Raw genomic sequence first — 18064 nt, 5'->3', positions numbered from 1 at the left:
TTCATGGCCCTTTCACTGTTATGGATCATCCCTAAACTTTGCACTGATGCAGCCTTCCTCATAAGAGGATCTCGTCGTATATTAGCGACTCCAATGGGCAACATTAACTCTGATCTCATACTTTTCCATGCGCAAAAAGCTCTTTATACCAGTGCACTTGTCTAGAGAGTGAAATTCACCCTGTGTATAGAAGGCCCATATCCCACTTAATCCCTATTGTGAGACGTAAGTATTGCATAGGCATTGTGCAGGCCCTTTATATAGCGGTGAATTTCACTCAGAGGGAACAGAGGCCATGTCCTCTGCTGGTATAAATATCAGCATAGCGCTATTAAAATCCGTGAAACTACACACATTTAGACCAGCTGAATATCTGGACCTATATCTTGATTCCAGCCGCAATCAATTAAAATAGAGTGTGATTTTTAGAGTGTGGAGGATCAAGAGGGTTTGTTATGGGGTGGAGGAACCTGTGAGTTTGCTTGGGTAGTGGGACAGTTGGGCATTATGCCATGTGATTGACAGTTGCCTTAACTCGTGACTTCCTTGATTTTTGGTGGGATTGCACTGACGCAACCTTACCACTATTCTAACAGTTGTTTAGTGGCGAGTATTAACCGTAATACACTGCGTCTCTACAGCACCTTTTATCTGAGAATCTCAGCAAGCTCTACCAACCATTAATTAATTAAGCTTCGCAACACACTCAGGATGTAATTATCGTTAACAGATAAGTAAACTGAGGCACAGAGACATTAAGTGGCTTGCCCAAGGTCACAAAAGCTATAATAGAGCTAGGAACCAAATCCAGGAGTCCTGACAGTGCTGACGCTAAATGCTAGAGAATATTCTGACAATATTATAGAAAATGAGGAAACTGCGATCTTAAAGGGGAGTCTGACAAAAGTTGAACAAATCAATGTTATGGCAGCATTGCTGCAAGGAGGGAATCATGGTTTCTAAACAACGAGGACACTCAAGTAGTAATGTCACAAAATGAGTGACTTTTGGCATTAGGATTTTTGTAGTTGTGTTGGTGATTGATCATAGAATCATAGAATATCAGGGTTGGAAGGGACCTCAGGAGGTCATCTAGTCCAACCCCCTGCTCAAAGCAGGACCAATCCCCAACTAAATCATCCCAGACAGGGCTTTTTTGATGGATGAAAGGGATTGCTAAGCTTTTAAAAATGTCAATAACTGCTCTAAATGATTTTCGCTCAGCCATGCTGACAGGCAGGCTTATTGCAGAGGGCACAGACTGCTTTATGAAATGTAGACGTCTCTACAAAACTGTACGAAGAATGAACTTGGGGTAGTAGAACTCTGGTCGGGTGAACCTATTTAATAAGTAACAGCTAGTAACATATGCTCAGCAAAATTCTATTTAAGGGTTTTTGATCCTGTTCTCAACAGAGTCAATGGGAGCGTTTTACTACTGACGGGTCAGATCTTTATCCTCTTATCCTTGGCACAGCGTCAGTGTTTTGCGGCGAGAAGGTGAATCGGATCCCTGAGTTACTCCTCCTTTGCAGCCTGATCAATTGAAATCAATGGGAATCTATTAACTTTAATGGGAGCAGAAGTGGGCCTTTATGAGACGTGCATCACAGTTAACATCCAGCAGCTAGTTTAAAATAAACCCAGAGGAAGCCTTTGTTCTGGATTACAAACCTCTTCCTTCCCACACCTGGAGCACAGCACCCATCGCATACTGTCAGTTCTGCTCTGGGGACAAACCGAGGATGGCCAAACTCTGGAAGAACAAGGGACGCACCGCAAACTCTTTGGGACAGGGCCAGTCTTTTTCTTCTGTGTCGGTTAAGCACCTAGCACAATGGGGGCCTGGCCCAGGACTGGGGCTCGTAGGCATTAATACAATGCAAATAATAAACAAAAATAATTATCAGATTGCCCTGGAGCTGCACCTAGTTTGCATATAAATGTGCATAATTTTTTAAAGTGAAAAAATAATCAGGGTTAATAATAATACTCGTTTGCACCTGTATTGCCCCTGGCAGAAGAGTAGAAACTGCCTATCTGAGTTTGTCAGGAATTGATCATCTCTGTTTTTATTCTGCAGGGAGTATTATATATTGTCCCTTCCTGAAATTCTACTCACAAGTAAACCCTTTTCCAATTATGACCGTGCTCCATCTCCACCTAACTAAGCAAGATCAAGTGCCTGTCTGCTCCTATCAGCTTGAAAGGGAGGAGGGTGTGGAGCTCGATCTCCATCTGGGTGGTCTGGAGCAGCACAGAGCTGGGCAGGCACAGATTTAATTTGCAGGTGCAGAGAAGCACGTCCCAGGTAATGAAAGTCCCGCCCCATTACCTCCACTCTGCTGCACTCTCCTCAACACTCCTCTTGTCCCGCCCCCAATTGTTTCTTCCTCCATCTGCTCCTTAACAAGGAAATGCAAACACTGACTGACTCACTGCTTCTGCCTGTGGGTGTATTGTCTCTTTGGTAATGACTTTTTGCGCGTGCTTGTGCCTTGTGTGATCTTCTGCACGTCCCCTGGCTGGCAGACAGCATAACTCTCTTCCAAACCAAACCTCACATATCTAACTGCTTCCACTCTCAGCTTTTGGGATTGCATCAGAGACAATATAATAACTGGCTTCTTCCTGGCTAAATACTCCGTAAACTGGGTCATGGTCCAACCACAAAGCACAGCGAATTTCCTCTCTTCCATCCAGTTCCTCTGAAGTGCAGGTCCACATACAACCCTACACTGTGCCAGGAGGGGTAGGATTTCCAGAGAACCTACCAGAGATGCACACCCCCTTTGCACACTCAGGGACAGGGAATAGCATCAGGAGACTTGGCTGGGTGTAGGGAAGAGGCTTTGCCCCTTTTGTACAGTGGGGGCTATCATTTAGTTATTTAACAAAAACAGCAAGGAATCCTTGTGACACCTTAGAGACTAACAAATTTAGTTGGGCATAAGCTTTCATGGGCTAGAACCCACTTCATCAGATGCATGAAGTGGAAAATACAGGAGCAGGTATAAACACATGAAAGTATGGGAGTTGCCTTACCAAGTGTGAGGTCAGTCTAAGGAGACAATTCACTTAACAGCAGGATACCAAGGGAGGAAAGATAACTTTTGAAGTGGTAATGCGAGTAGTCCATTTCAGACAGTTGACAAGAAGGTGTGAGTAACAGTAGGAGGAAATTAGTATTGGGGAAAATAGGTTTAGGTTTTGTAAGTCAGACTTTAATAATTGGAAAATATTCCATTTGCTGGCAGCAGATCGCTCTTCATATGGAGCTTACAATTCTACTGTAAACTCTTCAAGGCAGGGATTGTCTCTTCCTATGTGTCTGTATGGATCCTAGCCCAAAGGGCCTCAATTTTGGTTAAGGCCATCTGCTATGCAAATAGTGACCAGTGGGGGAACTGCAGCACAGACAACCCATTTTAAGAGGGAATCCAAGGTGCAAAAGGTGGCAAGGGGACAATATTTGTGGTAAATGGACAAAAAACAGAATCAGTGTAGTCATCCAGTTGGAGAGCCACAGTATAGACGTTGGGAAACCTAGTTTTTTTCCTTTTCTGAATACGTGTGTGTGTGTGTGTGTGGTGTTGTGGTTGTTGTAAAGTAGAATTTCAGCGTTACAAACAGCAGAGTTAGGAACTGACAGGTCAACCACACACCTCAGTTGGAACAGGAAGTATGCAATCAGGCAGTAGAGACCAAAAAAAAGCTAATACGGTACAGTACAGTAATGTGTTAAACTACTAAAAACATAAAGGGAAAGTTTATTAGAAAGAATTGACAAAGTAAGGAAACTGTCTCTGTGCTTGTTTCATTAAAATTAAGATGGTTAAAAGCAGCATTTTTCTTCTGCATAGTAAAGTTTCAAAGCTGTATTAAGTCAATGTTCAATTGTAAACTTTTGAAAGAACAACCATAATATTTTGTTCAGAGTTACGAACATTTCAGAGTTGCGAACAACCTCCATTCCTGAGGTGTTCGTAACGCTGTGGTTCTACTGTAGTCATGTTGGTCCCAGGATAGCAGAGAAACATGGTGGTTGAGGTATTATTTTTTATTGTACCAACTTCTGTTGGTGAGAGGGACAAGCATTCAAGCTACACAGAGGTCTTCTTCAGGTCTGGGAAAGGTACTCACAGTGTCACAGCTAAATATAAATGGAACAGATTGTTTTTAGCCTATGCAGTTAAGGTGAAGTGGCCTGTTAATGCCTCTGCAATCACAGGACAAAAAATGAACTCACACAGAAAAATGATAAAAGACAAAAAGACCCTGTCGCCGTGGGTGAACACTTTTCACAAAACGAGTATTCCATATCTGACCTCAGTCCTAGTCCTCAAAGGAAACCTGCACGCAACCTTCAAAAGTCAAGCCTGGGAGCTTAAATTCATAACTTTGCTAGATACTGAAAGTCATAGTCTTAATACAGACCCTGGTTTTATGGGTTATAGATTGTTGTAATAAACCACTGGTCCTCTGTGACTGCAGAGGCGGTAACGGGCCACTTCACCTTGAATGGTCTCTTATGCCAAACAATCTGTTCCACCTTGTATTTAGTTGTCACTCTGAGTACTTTTCCCAGACTGGAAGAAGAGATCTGTGTAGCTCAAATACTTTTCTATCTCACCAACATAATTTGGTCCAATAAAAGATATTACCTCACCCACCTTGTCTGTCTTTTGCGTGTGTGTGTGTGTGTTTCATGAGTTCAGTGGGTCCTTTACCTTAAGAAGGAGCTCATTAGGACAGCAGAATTCACCCCTTAGCCTTCAGTGGGAGTTTGTCTGAGTGAGGAGTGCAGGATCGGGCCCTAGCCCTGAGGATTCTCTTCCCTACAATCACCATCCCAATCCAAGGATGTCCCCTTTGATCTAAAATTGCATGCCTGATAGAGAAACATGCCTGAAGCAGGGAGGGTGGGGTCAAGTAAACAGGGTGTGCTCTGATCTGCTCTGGGCTGTTTGGAGCATTCAGACTAACAGGAGGGTGTGTGGGTTGGGAAAACAACGAAGTGTCCGGTGGCACCTTAAAGACTAACAGATTTATTTGGGCATAAGCTTTTGTGGGTAAAAACCCCACTTCTTCAGATGCATGGAGTGTGCCCGAATAAATCTGTTAGTCTTTAAGGTGCCACCGGACTCCTCATTGTTTTTGAGGATATAGACTAACAAGGCTACCCCTCTGCTACTGGGTTGGGAAAGATTGCCCAGGGCATATTCTGTGACTATCACCTGCAATTCATAACATAAATGTTTCCCCACAGCAACTACCTTATTACGTGCTGCTCAGTCACGTAGACTTCTAGAGAGCATCTTTAAACCCACCTCCCCGTCATGTGATGAGAACGTTGGCACTTTGAACAAAGATTTAGGAGCGTCTTTCAATAAAGCTGAGCCAAGCTGTGAGGTAATATCTTTTATTGGGCCAGCTTGTGTTAGTGAGAGAGACACGCTTTGGAGCTGACACAGAGCTCTTCTTTAGGTCTGGGAAATACTCATGTCTATACTAGCACTTTTGTCAGTCAGGGGTGTGAAAAAACACCCCCTGGGCCAACATACATTTCTCTGACAGAACAGTGTCTCTCACCGATATAGCTACCCCCGCACATTGGGCATAGAGCAGCTACCTGGGAGACCTTATAGCGGCCCAGGTACAGCAGTACAGTTGGGCTGCTGTAAGGTCTCTAAAAGTTGTGCAGTGTAGCTGCTGTTTGTTGGCTCTCCTGACGACAAAAAACTTCCACCCCCGACGAGCGTTTGCACACTCTCCTGCCGACAACACACTGTTCACACTGGCGCTTGTTGCGACAAAACTTTTGTCTGGGGGGGGGCGGTTAATACCCCTGAAAGACTAACAGTTTTGTGGTTCAATTGCCAGTGTAAGCATAGCCTGAGGCCTTGGCTACACTCGCGGATTCACAGTGTTGCCATGGCAGCGCTGTGAAGCGCGAGTGTAGTCGCGCCGCCAGCACTGCGAGAGCTCTCTCACAGCGCTGCAAGTACTCCACCTCTCCGAGGGGAATAGCTTGCCGCGCTGGGAGCGAGCTTGCAGCGCTGCAGGCACTGATTACACTGGCGCTTTACAGCACTGCACTCGCTGCGCTCGGGGGGGGGGTGTTTTTTCACACCCCTGAGCGCAGCAAGTGCAGCGCTGTGAATTGCCAGTGTAGCCAAGGCCTAAGTGTCACAGCTAATCACAAGGTGGAACAGATTGTTTAGCATAAGTAGTTAACACATATTTCAAGGGACCATTCAAGGTGAAGTGAACACCCCTCAGGTCATAGGGGGGAAAGGGAAAAAAAAGCCAGCTGGGGTATGTTGGTGGGGGATGTTGTTAGTGGCTTATATATTGGTGTAATAAGCCATAAATCCAGCATCTCCATTCAGTCCATGATTTTTAGTGTCTAACAATTATGAAGTTAAACACCCAGGCTCATCATCTGAAGGAGTTCTGCAGGTTTCCTTTGAGGATGAGGACTAAGAGGTCAGATGTAGAGTGATGGTTTTGTGAAAAGGGTTCACTCATGGGTGAGAGGGTGTTTTTGTCTATCATTTTCCTGTGTGAGTTAATTCGAGAGCATAATGATTATCTGGGTTCACCAACATAGTTGTTTATTGGGGCATTTAGTGCCCTGGATGAAGCACATCTGGTGTTGTGATAGGCGTGTGTAGGAACGATGGATCTTGAAAGGTGGGTTGGGGGTGTGTTGATCATCACAGCAGTGGAGATATGTCTGCAGGTTTTGCATGTGTCGTTATGGCAGGGTCTGGTGCCGCTTTGAGTTGGTGTCTCCTGGTCTGTGGGGAGCTTGCTTCTGACAATGAGCTTGGAGAGCCTGGGGGGTTGTTTGAAGGCCAGAACTGGGTGTTCAGGAAAGATTTCTTTCAGGATGTGGTCCCCATCAGGTATGAGGTGTAATTATTTAATGATACCCCATATGGGTTCCAGTGTGGGGTAGTAGGTAACAACTAGGATTGTGCGGTCGGAGAGGTTTCAGAGTAACAGCCGTGTTAGTCTGTATCCGCAAAAAGAAGAACAGGAGTACTTGTGGCACCTTAGAGACTAACAAATTTATTAGAGCATAAGCTTTCGTGGACTACAGCCCACTTCTTCGGATGCATATAGAATGGAACATATATTGAGGAGATATATATACACACATACAGAGAGCATAAACAGGTGGGAGTTGTCTTACCAGAGTTTTTTTTTTTTCTTTCTCTTAATTAATTGGCCTCTCAGAGTTGGTAAGACAACTCCCACCTGTTTATGCTCTCTGTATGTGTGTATATATATCTCCTCAATATATGTTCCATTCTATATGCATCCGAAGAAGTGGGCTGTAGTCCACGAAAGCTTATGCTCTAATAAATTTGTTAGTCTCTAAGGTGCCACAAGTACTCCTGTTCTTCTTTTTGCGGTCGGAGAGGGGGTTTTATTTCAGTATTGAAACAGGTTCTCTCGGGATATTTGTTTAAACTCCAAAGCTTGTCTCTCTCACCAACAGAAGTTGGTCCAATAAAATAGATTACCTCACCCACCTTGTCTCTCGAATACCTGGGACCGACAGGGCTACAACACCGCATATTTCAATAAAGCTGACATTTCAGTCATTTTAGAGCCTCCCTATTCTGAAGTGTTTGTTTTAAAGTGTGGAGGGGGGAGGGGGAGTTGGCTTCACTTTGAGAAGATTTTTTTTTCATTTGGGGCCAGGCCCCGCACCCCTTGCTCACCTGAGTAGATTTAGTGGCTTCAGGACTGGACCCTTTATGTGTGTTGGGGAGTTGAGGAGGGAGAAGTTGAATGTCTTTGTTTTGTCTGGACCCCTGTGTTACAAAGTACTGAATGCCCTTTGATATCAGTGGGTGCTAAGGAAACTGGCAGGATCAGGCTCTTTGGTTGTGAAAAAGTGTCAGTGGGTGGTAGGAAGGGAAACACCTACTGTGTGTTTCCATAGGGCTACCTTTCACCTGCTCATGCCACTTGGGCAGCAGGATTTCCTTCTTGCTATCCCTTGTGCCCTTGGCTTCATTGTTGGATTGGAACCTGATAGTATCTTCCTAGCACAAAGGGAACTAGAGCAGGAAGGTCCTGCAAGGAAAATCCCTAGAAACAACCACAAGTTTTACAAAATGCAATACAAATCATCGTTTGTCCGAAAGTTTGCATTGGAAATGCCTCGTTTGTTATTCGTGAGTTAGTCGACCATGCAATATGAACAGCGAAAAGCCAAAGTAATCCCTGTGCTGAAAGTCACTCTGTTCTACCCAGCTATCTGGGCAATGCTTAGGAATCATGAATACAAGCCAAAAAGATCAGGACTGGATCACAAATGATTTACTGGCAGAACAAAGTGAAATACTCCCCTATGCAGAGGGCCTGTATGAGGCACTCACCCCACTCAAGTCCTCAAAATAGGCTTTATGTGAGACTTCAGGGGTGCATAAGCCTTTTGCTGGCTGGCTGCACAGGGCTGAATGTCACCCTAAACGTGTAGCTGAGTTTGACCATCTTTTCTTAAGACATTGGTAAAAGTCGTAGAGCTCTCACTACAGGTGGGTGAGCAGGTTCCTTCTGAAATAATTTGAAAAGAAGTTCTTCCATAGATTACACTGGGAGCCCTGTGTGATGGGTGAATGAACTTGCTCTGGATGCTGTGAACTCCATACTTTAAAATGGAAGCAGAAATTGTAGCCATTTACAGCTGGATATTTCCATTTCATAGATCCCATCTGTACATGTATTTAACTCCAGAGGCAGCCCCACCTACAGAAGCCCCATTCAGCACTTCTGGCACATGTCTGTTATTGAACAGATGTCATTTTGTAAGTCCCCCTAAGCAGCTCCATTTTCCAATCAGAATTGTAACCAGAATTATGTATGGCAGAAAATCACAGCATTTATAAAGGAGAAACCTAGGAGAACTGATTTGCAGCTCAGCGAATTGAGGTCACCAGTCAAGCTGCTACAGATGACCCTCTTGCTTTTTCAAAAAGCCAGATGACTTTATTACAGCCAGCGTACTGAACAGATACCATTTATATTACAAGCCAGGAAGGAAAGCTAGGATATTCTTTTGACACTAACTTATTTTTTTGACCAGACAACAAATCAACGCATGCGGTATCATCAAACCGGTAACAGTCTCTTGAGTATTATGGCAAATTATTATCATCATTATAATCTTTTTTATCTGTTTAGCCCTCAAGGCAACTCCCTCTTCATGTTTTCAAGTGCTTGCTGTCTACTCTGTGACTGTCTCGTTCAGACTGCAACCGCTTTGGAGCAGGGACAGTCTCTGTTCTGCAGCTTGCACAGCACTGAGCACATTATTGGCAGTGAGATAAAGGGCCTGATTCTGCCACCTGTGATCATTTTGCTTAATGGCACTGAAGTCAAGTACTAACATGAGAAAATGTGGCAGAATCTTGCCCAGTAAATAATTATTATAAGGAATCACAGAATGTTTCCTTTTCTCCTCCCGCTCCGATCACTGTACAAAAGGTCAAAGTACATTAGGATTAAATTCTCTTTAGAGATTTCTAAAGAGATATTGGCTATTAGTTTAGGCCCCTATTTTTTAGGTAATATGGGTCAGGTTCTCAGTTAGTGTAGATCAATGTAAAACACCAGCTGGGACTCTGACTCACGTGTTTTGCAGTGTTATGTTTGAATCCAGAAATTAAATCTTTGGAAACATCATTGCTTAAATTAAAATGTGGATCTGGATAAAATCCTCAGTCCACAGTGTTAATACTAACTGTAATTGCAACACAAGAGACCTCTGTAGTAAATAAACACCTTTATGTCAGACAGAGTAGAACTCTTTAAATAAAAACAACCCCCCCATAAAATGCAGAGTTAATTTCCCCCAAAAGAATCATAAGATGTCTCCATACCTCCCACCTTAACTCCATGCTCCATTCATGATAGCTAGAGGACTGATTGCAATAAGTATCACAGTATGACAGCTAGTTTTGATATTAAACACTGGATATACTGGTGATTTGGCTCAGATCTATTGTGTTTGGGAACACTGGCAGAACCTTTTATGTCCACCTGGAGTCCATTGAAAGCAGTGGAATTCCATTGACAGTGCAAGGGTCTGCCCATGTAGATCCTTTTACCCAATTGGGCCTTGGCATGCAACCTTGGGCAAAACAATTAGATTCTCTGCAACTCAGTTTACCCATCTGTAAAATGGGGATAAAGATACTTGCCTGCCTTTCTAACGCACTTTGAGATCTACAGATTCCGTGTGAAATCCTGGCCTTCTTGAAGTCGCTGGAAGTTTTGCCATTGACTTCAATGGGGCCAGGATTTCACCAGTGTCTGCAGAATGGGGAATGCAACCACTGTAGGCAGCAAAGGGTTAAAATGGTTGCAAAAATATAAATTGTGAGGCAATCAAAGTTCACTAGGAAGATGAGATGACGGGTTAGTTCTGTGCCATGTATATGAAATGTCATAATAAAGTAACACTTTGTACATTACGTCTGAGGATGGCTACCTTCTTTATTTACCTCAGTTTAGCCTTAGATTTAAAGTTTTGGGGGTACTGTAGATCCTGATTTCTATGTGTAATAACATGGCATACCTGCTCTTTAAGGAAATAAAGTTTGATATTTGAAGTCTACAGCTGAGCAAGAGGAAGTGGTCCCAGAATGACAGTTTGTGGTTTGTCAGAGAACTTAGGCTTTGCAATATATCAAGGCTTCTTTTTCTCCCAGTCAAAAAGATTCCTGAGAAGTGTAGCCTCTGGGCTCTGGAATTTGTAGGCCTCCACAGCCAGGCATGCTGGAGTCTGATATAAGCAGTCTTTCCTCCACATAGCAGGGAAGACTGTTGAGGTGACTGGAGGCGGTCTGTTACCTACTCATTTTGTGGACTTTGACTGCCAGATCTCTAGGGAGAGTCTGGATTCCCCATAAAAATGTCTGAGGGAAAGAAACCTCCTAGAAAGGAGCTGTTTTGTTTGCTTTGAACTTTAAAACAAGACTTCCAGTTTGTTTAGGGACTTTCCCACTGGACTTCTGAGGAGAGCCTGGGCTCTCCAGCCAATGACCTGGGGTGGGGCTGTATTGCTTGTTTTTAAAAGAAGTCTGAGGGCATGACTTTCTGTGAATATTATCTTCCTTCCACACCCTATTTTGCAATGGCTTAAGGATAGTTAACTCTCCCCAGTACAACTTTAACTCTTAATTCCCTGTCTCTGAGGTTTGTGCAGGCGGGTGGTGTTTTTAATTACAGCATTCCATTAAGGTTTTCCCCTAAATAAGTTTAATTCCAGGTTAACACATGTTTTAGTCTTGGAATTTCCTTACTTTGGGTTCTCCCTTTAATTAAAGAGTAGCAATTAATGCATGTTAATAGCTTGGAAACACCATGCCGGTTGGCCCATGGATTGTCATCTTTCAGTAAGGAAATAGTTTCCCCATTTTGCAGACAAGGGTCCAGTTGACTGTGCTGATATTTCATTTATATTTTTAAAGTGACACTTAACTGAGCTAATCTAAGTAACCCAGCATGCTCCTCGCTGTCATCCTCCCTCCTATGATCCCTTATTTCTCTGCTTCTTTGACCTTTTCCTTAAAATGGGCTCTTTCGCAATGCATGTTTGTACAGCGTTTAGCACAATGGGCCCTGGAGGAACAATAAGGCCTCTGGGCACTACTGTAATGCAACTAACAAACAATGAGAACAGTCATAAAGAAGATAAAACAATGGCACAGAGTGGTTCCTAATCTTTGGCCTCTGAAACACTGGGAACCCTAATGTTCCTGGACTGGAATGCAGACCTGGGGACAATTCCCACCTCTGCAGCTAACGTGCTGTGACCTTGGGCAAGTCACTTTACTTCTCTGTGCCTTTGCTGTCCTTCGCATTCATTGTCTGTATAGACTGCAAGCTCCTCAGGGCAAGGCCTGTCTCTTACTATATTAGTAAGGGGGCTGGAGCACATGACTTATGAGGAGAGGCTGAGGGAACTGGGGTTGTTTAGTCTGCAGAAGAGAAGAATGAGGGGAGGGATTTGATAGCTGCTTTCAACTACCTGAAAGGCAGTTCCAAAGCAGATGGATCTAGATTGTTCTCAGTGGAAGCAGATGGCAGAACAAAAAGCAATGGTCTCAAGTTGCAGTGGGGGAGGTTTAGGTTGGATATTAGGGAAAACTTTTTCACTAGGAAGGCGGTGAAGCACTGGAATGGGTTACCTAGGGAGGTGGTGGAATCTCCTTCCTTAGAGGTTTTTAAGGTCAGGCTTGACAAAGCCCTGGCTGGGATGATTTAGTTGGGGATTGGTCCAGTTTTGAGCAGGGGGTTGGACTAGATGACCTCCTGAGGTCCCTTCCAAGCCTGATATTCTTGATTCTGTGATTCTATATGACTGTTAATCCATCTGCATTGTAGTTGCGGCTAGGAATTTTAAATGCGGATGGATGGCCCAGTGGTTAGGGCATTAGTCTGTGACTTGGGAGAACTAGGTGCAATTCTCTGTTGGGTGATCTTGAATGAAACTCTTAGCATCTCTGTGCCTCAGTTTCCCCTCTGTAAAATGAGGCTGCTAGCACTGCCCTACCTCACAGGAGTGTTGTGCGGATAAATACATTAAAAGATTGTGAAGTGCTCAGATGCTATGGTGATGAGGGCCATATAAATACCTAAGATAAATGGACCAGGGCACCTCGTCCTAGTTGTAGTACAAATACTGAACAAAAAGCGGGTAGCCCTAAATCAGTGACAATCTAAGTGGTATGTTTATGTGTAATGCCTGGCAGAATGAAGTTCTAGACACCGTAAAAGTTTTTAGGAACTATTGAAATACAAATAAATAACTGTTTTTTCTGACTTAAGGCCATATCCTGGCGTCATTACTCATACCAAGTTGTACCTTATTCCAGAATAGTCCCAGTGAAGTCAGTGGAGCTACTCATGGAGTAAGGTAATACTCAGTACAAATATAGAAACTAGCCCTAAACAGCTAGCCAAAGGTAGCCATCCATGCCAAGACCAGCAGCTTAAGTAGAAATCTGGAGATTCTAGGCCAAGCCATTTTGGAATTATACTGAACCACCAAACACTAAATCACCTCCATTTTTAACTCGAATAGCATTCTAATAGCCTTGTTTGTTTTGCCTCAGATGTCAAAGGTAAACGCTGCCTTGGCTTAAGATTGTGTCTATGAAAATGGATTTGTAATGGCCTAATCTTGGCAAAGGTGGAGGAGGAAGATTTAAAAATATACAGTTATGTATCATTCTATAGCTATCACACACACACAGCAAAATGGCCTATCACTGAGTCATCCTGTTTCAATTCAGGTTCCAGGGCCAGCTCTAGGCACCAGCGGAGGAAGCACATGCCTGGGGCGGCACATGCTAAGGGGCGGCATTCTGTCCATTCTTGGGGCGGCACAATCCGTGCGGCTTTTTTTTTTTCTGCTTCAGCAGTTCGGGCAGCAGTCCGAGTGGGCTTTTTTTTTTTTTTTGGGGTGGCAAAAATGGTAGAGCCGGCCCTGTCAGGTTCATTGCGGTTGGGAGGGGATGTACTGTCTGGTATCCCTTACAGTTGTTGGTGTGAAATATGCACCCGCCTGTCTAATGCCTGGTACTGATCACAGTATACGACTAGGGGACTGGGGACTTGACCTCTTGGGGCTGTGATGTACAAACTATGGAAATGCCCTGTTTAATTGATATTCTGAGCATCGGATTAGCAAGTGGTGTTTGGGGGGTGAAAAGGGTCCTTTTGCCCCTTCCCTCCGGCTTGACCGCATAGAAAAGGGTAGGATTTTGCTCACAGTAAGGAATGTACAACATTATCCTTCAATATCGGAGCAATGAAATTTGCACTTCTCCCACTCAAAGTCACATACTAAGTCTAGTTTTACTGAGTTTTTGAATGTGCTTCTGGGTTCATAGCTTCCTTGAGGAGCTAAACTGCTCTGTTTACAACCTCAGTTGCATTAATTGTGGAGTTTGATACCAAGCTGTTTCCTTGCTCAGCAAAACTGGATGATCACAGATATGCTACTGGCAAATGTTGTAAATATCATGTTGAAACCCAGCAATGAAATGACACTATGATATTCTCTGCTACGTGGCGCCTAATTTTAATTTTTAAAATCTGTTTAATTATTTTTTTCCAGTTTACTCCAGAAAGAAAGGCTTTTCTGTACGTCATATAATAAAGCACTGCTACAACATAAGAACATAAGAACGGCCGTACTGGGTCAGATCAAAGGTCCATCTAGCCCAGGGGTAGGCAACCTATGGCATGCGTGCCAAAGGTTGCACGCGAGCTGATTTTCAGTGGCACTCACACTGACCAGGTCCTGGCCACCGGTCCGGGGGGGGGGGGCTTTGCATTTTAATTTAATGTAAATGAAGCTTCTTAAACATTTTAAAAACCTTATTTACTTTACATACAACAATAGTTTAGTTCTATATTATAGACTCATAGAAAGAGACCGTCTAAAAACGTTAAAATGTATTACTGGCAAGCGAAACCTTAAATTAGAGTGAATAAATGAAGACTCGGCACACCACTTCTGAAAGGTTGCCAACCCCTGATCTAGCTCAGTATCCTGTCTACCAACAGTGGCCAATGCCAGGTGCCCCAGAGGAAGTGAACCTAACAGGTAATGATCAAGTGATCTCTCTTCTGCCATCCATCTCCATCTTCTGACAAACAGAGGCTAGGGACACAATTCCTTACCCATCCTGGCTAATAGCCATTAATGGACTTAACCTCCATGCATTTATCTAGTTCTCTTTTAAATTCTGTTATAGTCCTAGCCTTCACAACCTCCTCAGGCAAGGAGTTCCACAAATTGACTGTGCGCTGTGTGAAGAATTTCCTTTTATTTGTTTTAAACCTGCTGCCCATTAATTTCATTTGGTGGCGCCTAGTTCTTGTATTATGGGAATAAGTAAATAATTTTTCCTTATCTACTTTCTCCACATCACTCATGATTTTATATACCTCTATCATATCCCCCCTTAGTCTCCTCTTTTCCAAGCTGAAAAGTCTTAGCCTCTTTAATGTCTCCTCATATGGGACCTGTTCCAAACCCCTAATAATTTTAGTTGCCCTTAGTTATAATCGGAGCAATTGAATAGAATTGGCATAGATATGCATCACTTACATTTTAAAAATTAACAGTTAAGTCCTTGCCTAATCAATTTATCCAGCACAATCATTTGATCAATGAGAATTGATTCTAAGAGTTAGACTTATTCCATCAGGGATTTGAAAGTACCACATGTAACCCTCTAACAGTATGTGCCCACCAACTCCAGCCAACACAGCTCAATTTTTTGATACCAAATACTTGTGGCCAACTTCTTCCAAACAATCTAGAGACAAATAATTATTCATAGAAATTGTTTTGTGAATAATTTCAAATAACAAATAAATTGGGAAGAAATCATAGGCTGCTTATGGACAACTCATGAACAGAAAAAGAGGCTGAATTTGTCTAATAAATTGTTCTCACTGCTCTTGTAAGTATTATCCACATTTAACAGATAGGAAATCTATAGCACAAAAACATTGAGTTACTGGCCCAAAGTCACAGAAGGCATCAGTGGCAGATCTGGGAACAGAACCCAGATCTCCTAGTCACCTACTCTAACAACAACTATACCTCCTTTAATTAATTATTCATTATTAAGCATTTGGAAGTAACTTGGTAGTAAGAACATAAGAACGGCCATCCTGGGTCCAACCAATCGTCCATCTAGCCCAGTATCCTGTCGTCCAACAGTGGCCACTGCCAGGTGCTTCAGAGGGAATGAACAGAACAAGGCAACTATCAAGTGATCCCTCCTCTGTCCTCCAGTCCCAGCTTCTGACTGTCAGAGGTTTAGGGACACTCGAACATGGGATTGTGTCCCTGACCATCTTGACTAACAGACATTGATGGCCCTATCCTCCATGAACTTATCTAATTCTTCTTTTGAACCAGTTATACTTTTGGCCTTCAAAACATCTCCTAGCAATGAGTTCCACAAGTTTACTGTGCATTTTGAATACTGTCTGGTCCTAGTGATTTATTACTATTTAATTTATCAATTTGTTCCAAAACCTCCTCTACTGACACCTCAGTCTGGGACAGTTCCTCAGATTTGTCATCTAAAAAGAATGGCTCAGGTGTGGAAATCTTCGTCCCATCCTCTGCAGTAAAGACTGATGCAAAGAATCCATTTAGTTTCTCTGCAATAGCCTTGTCTTTCTAGAGTGCTCCTTTAGCACCTCTTTATGCTTCTGAGGGTACTTAAAAACAAAATTGTTGTTAGTTTTTGTGTCTTTTGCTAGTTGCGCTTCAAATTTATTTTTGGCCTGCCTAATTATACTTTTACACTTGACTTACCAGAGTTTATGCTCCTTTCTATTTTCCACAGTAGGATCTCACTTCCAATTTTAAAGGATGTCTTTTTGTCTCTAACCATCTCTTTTACTCTGTTGTTTAGCCATGGTGGCATTATTTTGGTCCTCTTACTGTTTTTATTTTATTTTTTTATTATTTGGGTTATACATATAGTTTGAGCCTCAATTATGGTGTTTTTGAAAGTGTCCATGCAGCTTGCAGGCATTTAACTCTTGTGATTGTTCCTTTTAATTTCTGCTTAACTAGTCTCCTCATTTTTGTGTAGTTGTCCTTTTTGAAGTTAAATGCTACTGTGGGTTTCTTTGGTATTTTTCTCCATACAAGTATGTTAACTGAGCAATTCAGCTATACTCACCTCTTGAACCAGATCCTAGGTGCCACTTAGGACTAAACCAAGAGTTGCCTCTCCCCTTGTGGGTTCCAGGACTAGCTGCTCCAAGAAGCAGTCATTTAAGGTGTCAAGAAATTTTATCTCTGCATCCCATCCTCAGGTGACATGTTCCCAATCAATATGGGGATAGTTGAAATCCCCCCTTTATTATTGTGTTTTCTGTTTTTGTATCCTTTCTAATCTCCCTGTGTATTTCACAATTACTGTCACCATCTTGGTCTGGTGGTCAGTAGTACATTCCTACTGCTATATTCTTATTATCCAAGTATGGAATTTCTATCCAGAGAGGTTCTATAAGATACTGTTTGATTCATTTACGATTTTTACTATATTTGACTCTATGGTTTTCTTTCACATACAGTGCCACTCCCCAGCCAGCATGACCTACTTTATCATTTCTACATATTTTGTACCCTGATATTACCATGTCCCATTGATTAGCATTGTTCCACCAAGTTTCTGTGATGCTTGTTATATCAATATCCTTATTTAATACCAGGCACTCAAGTTCACCCATCTTAGCATTTAGACTTCTTGCATTTGTATACAAGCACTTATAAAATTTGTCAATATTCAGTTGTCTGCCTTCATGTGATGTAATGGAATGGGGCTTCTTTTTGTTTGACTGTTTCTCTTCAGTTCCTATTGGTACTTTATCAATTTGTATGCTCTCCTCTTTACTAGGATATAGAGTATCCCCTTTAATAAATCCTCCCCAAGGGAAGTAACTGTTCAAACTCTGTGCTCCTCTTCACCTGTCGGTTCACATTGAGAAGGTTAAGCTCATTATATTAAAAGACATCTCACTGGCATACTGGCATCTTTTCATCTGTTTGGGTCTTGAGTCAATATTATATTTTGGCACTGACCTAGTCTGCATGAAGTGAAGGAGCAACTGCAGAAGGTCTCCATGAATGACTAAAGGTCAGCATTTGTTTTGGTTTGTGTTGTTTTTTGCAGCACATCCCATTAGTGAACAGGCTGCAGAACGTGCAATGCATAATCCTGTTTCAGTAAATGTCGCATTTTTCAGTCAGTGAGAAGTTAGTTACATCAGTCAATTCTTCACTCTGTCCTTGAAGGACTTCTGCTCCTACCATCCACTTCCCCTCTCCATATCTTAAACTACCACCCTCTCTTCGAGCTTCTCTTTCTCAGTAGAGTGTTTAAAGCGCTAGCTCTCTCTTTTCTCTCCCACCACAGAACAATATCCTTGATTGTTTCCCATCTGGGTTGATCTGGGCATGCCTGGAGAACACACTGCTCTGTGCCATTAGTAG

The sequence above is a fragment of the Trachemys scripta genome, chromosome 2, assembly GCF_013100865.1.
Source record: "Trachemys scripta elegans isolate TJP31775 chromosome 2, CAS_Tse_1.0, whole genome shotgun sequence".
Classification (NCBI taxonomy): domain Eukaryota; kingdom Metazoa; phylum Chordata; order Testudines; family Emydidae; genus Trachemys; species Trachemys scripta.
This window is presented reverse-complemented; position numbering follows the sequence as displayed.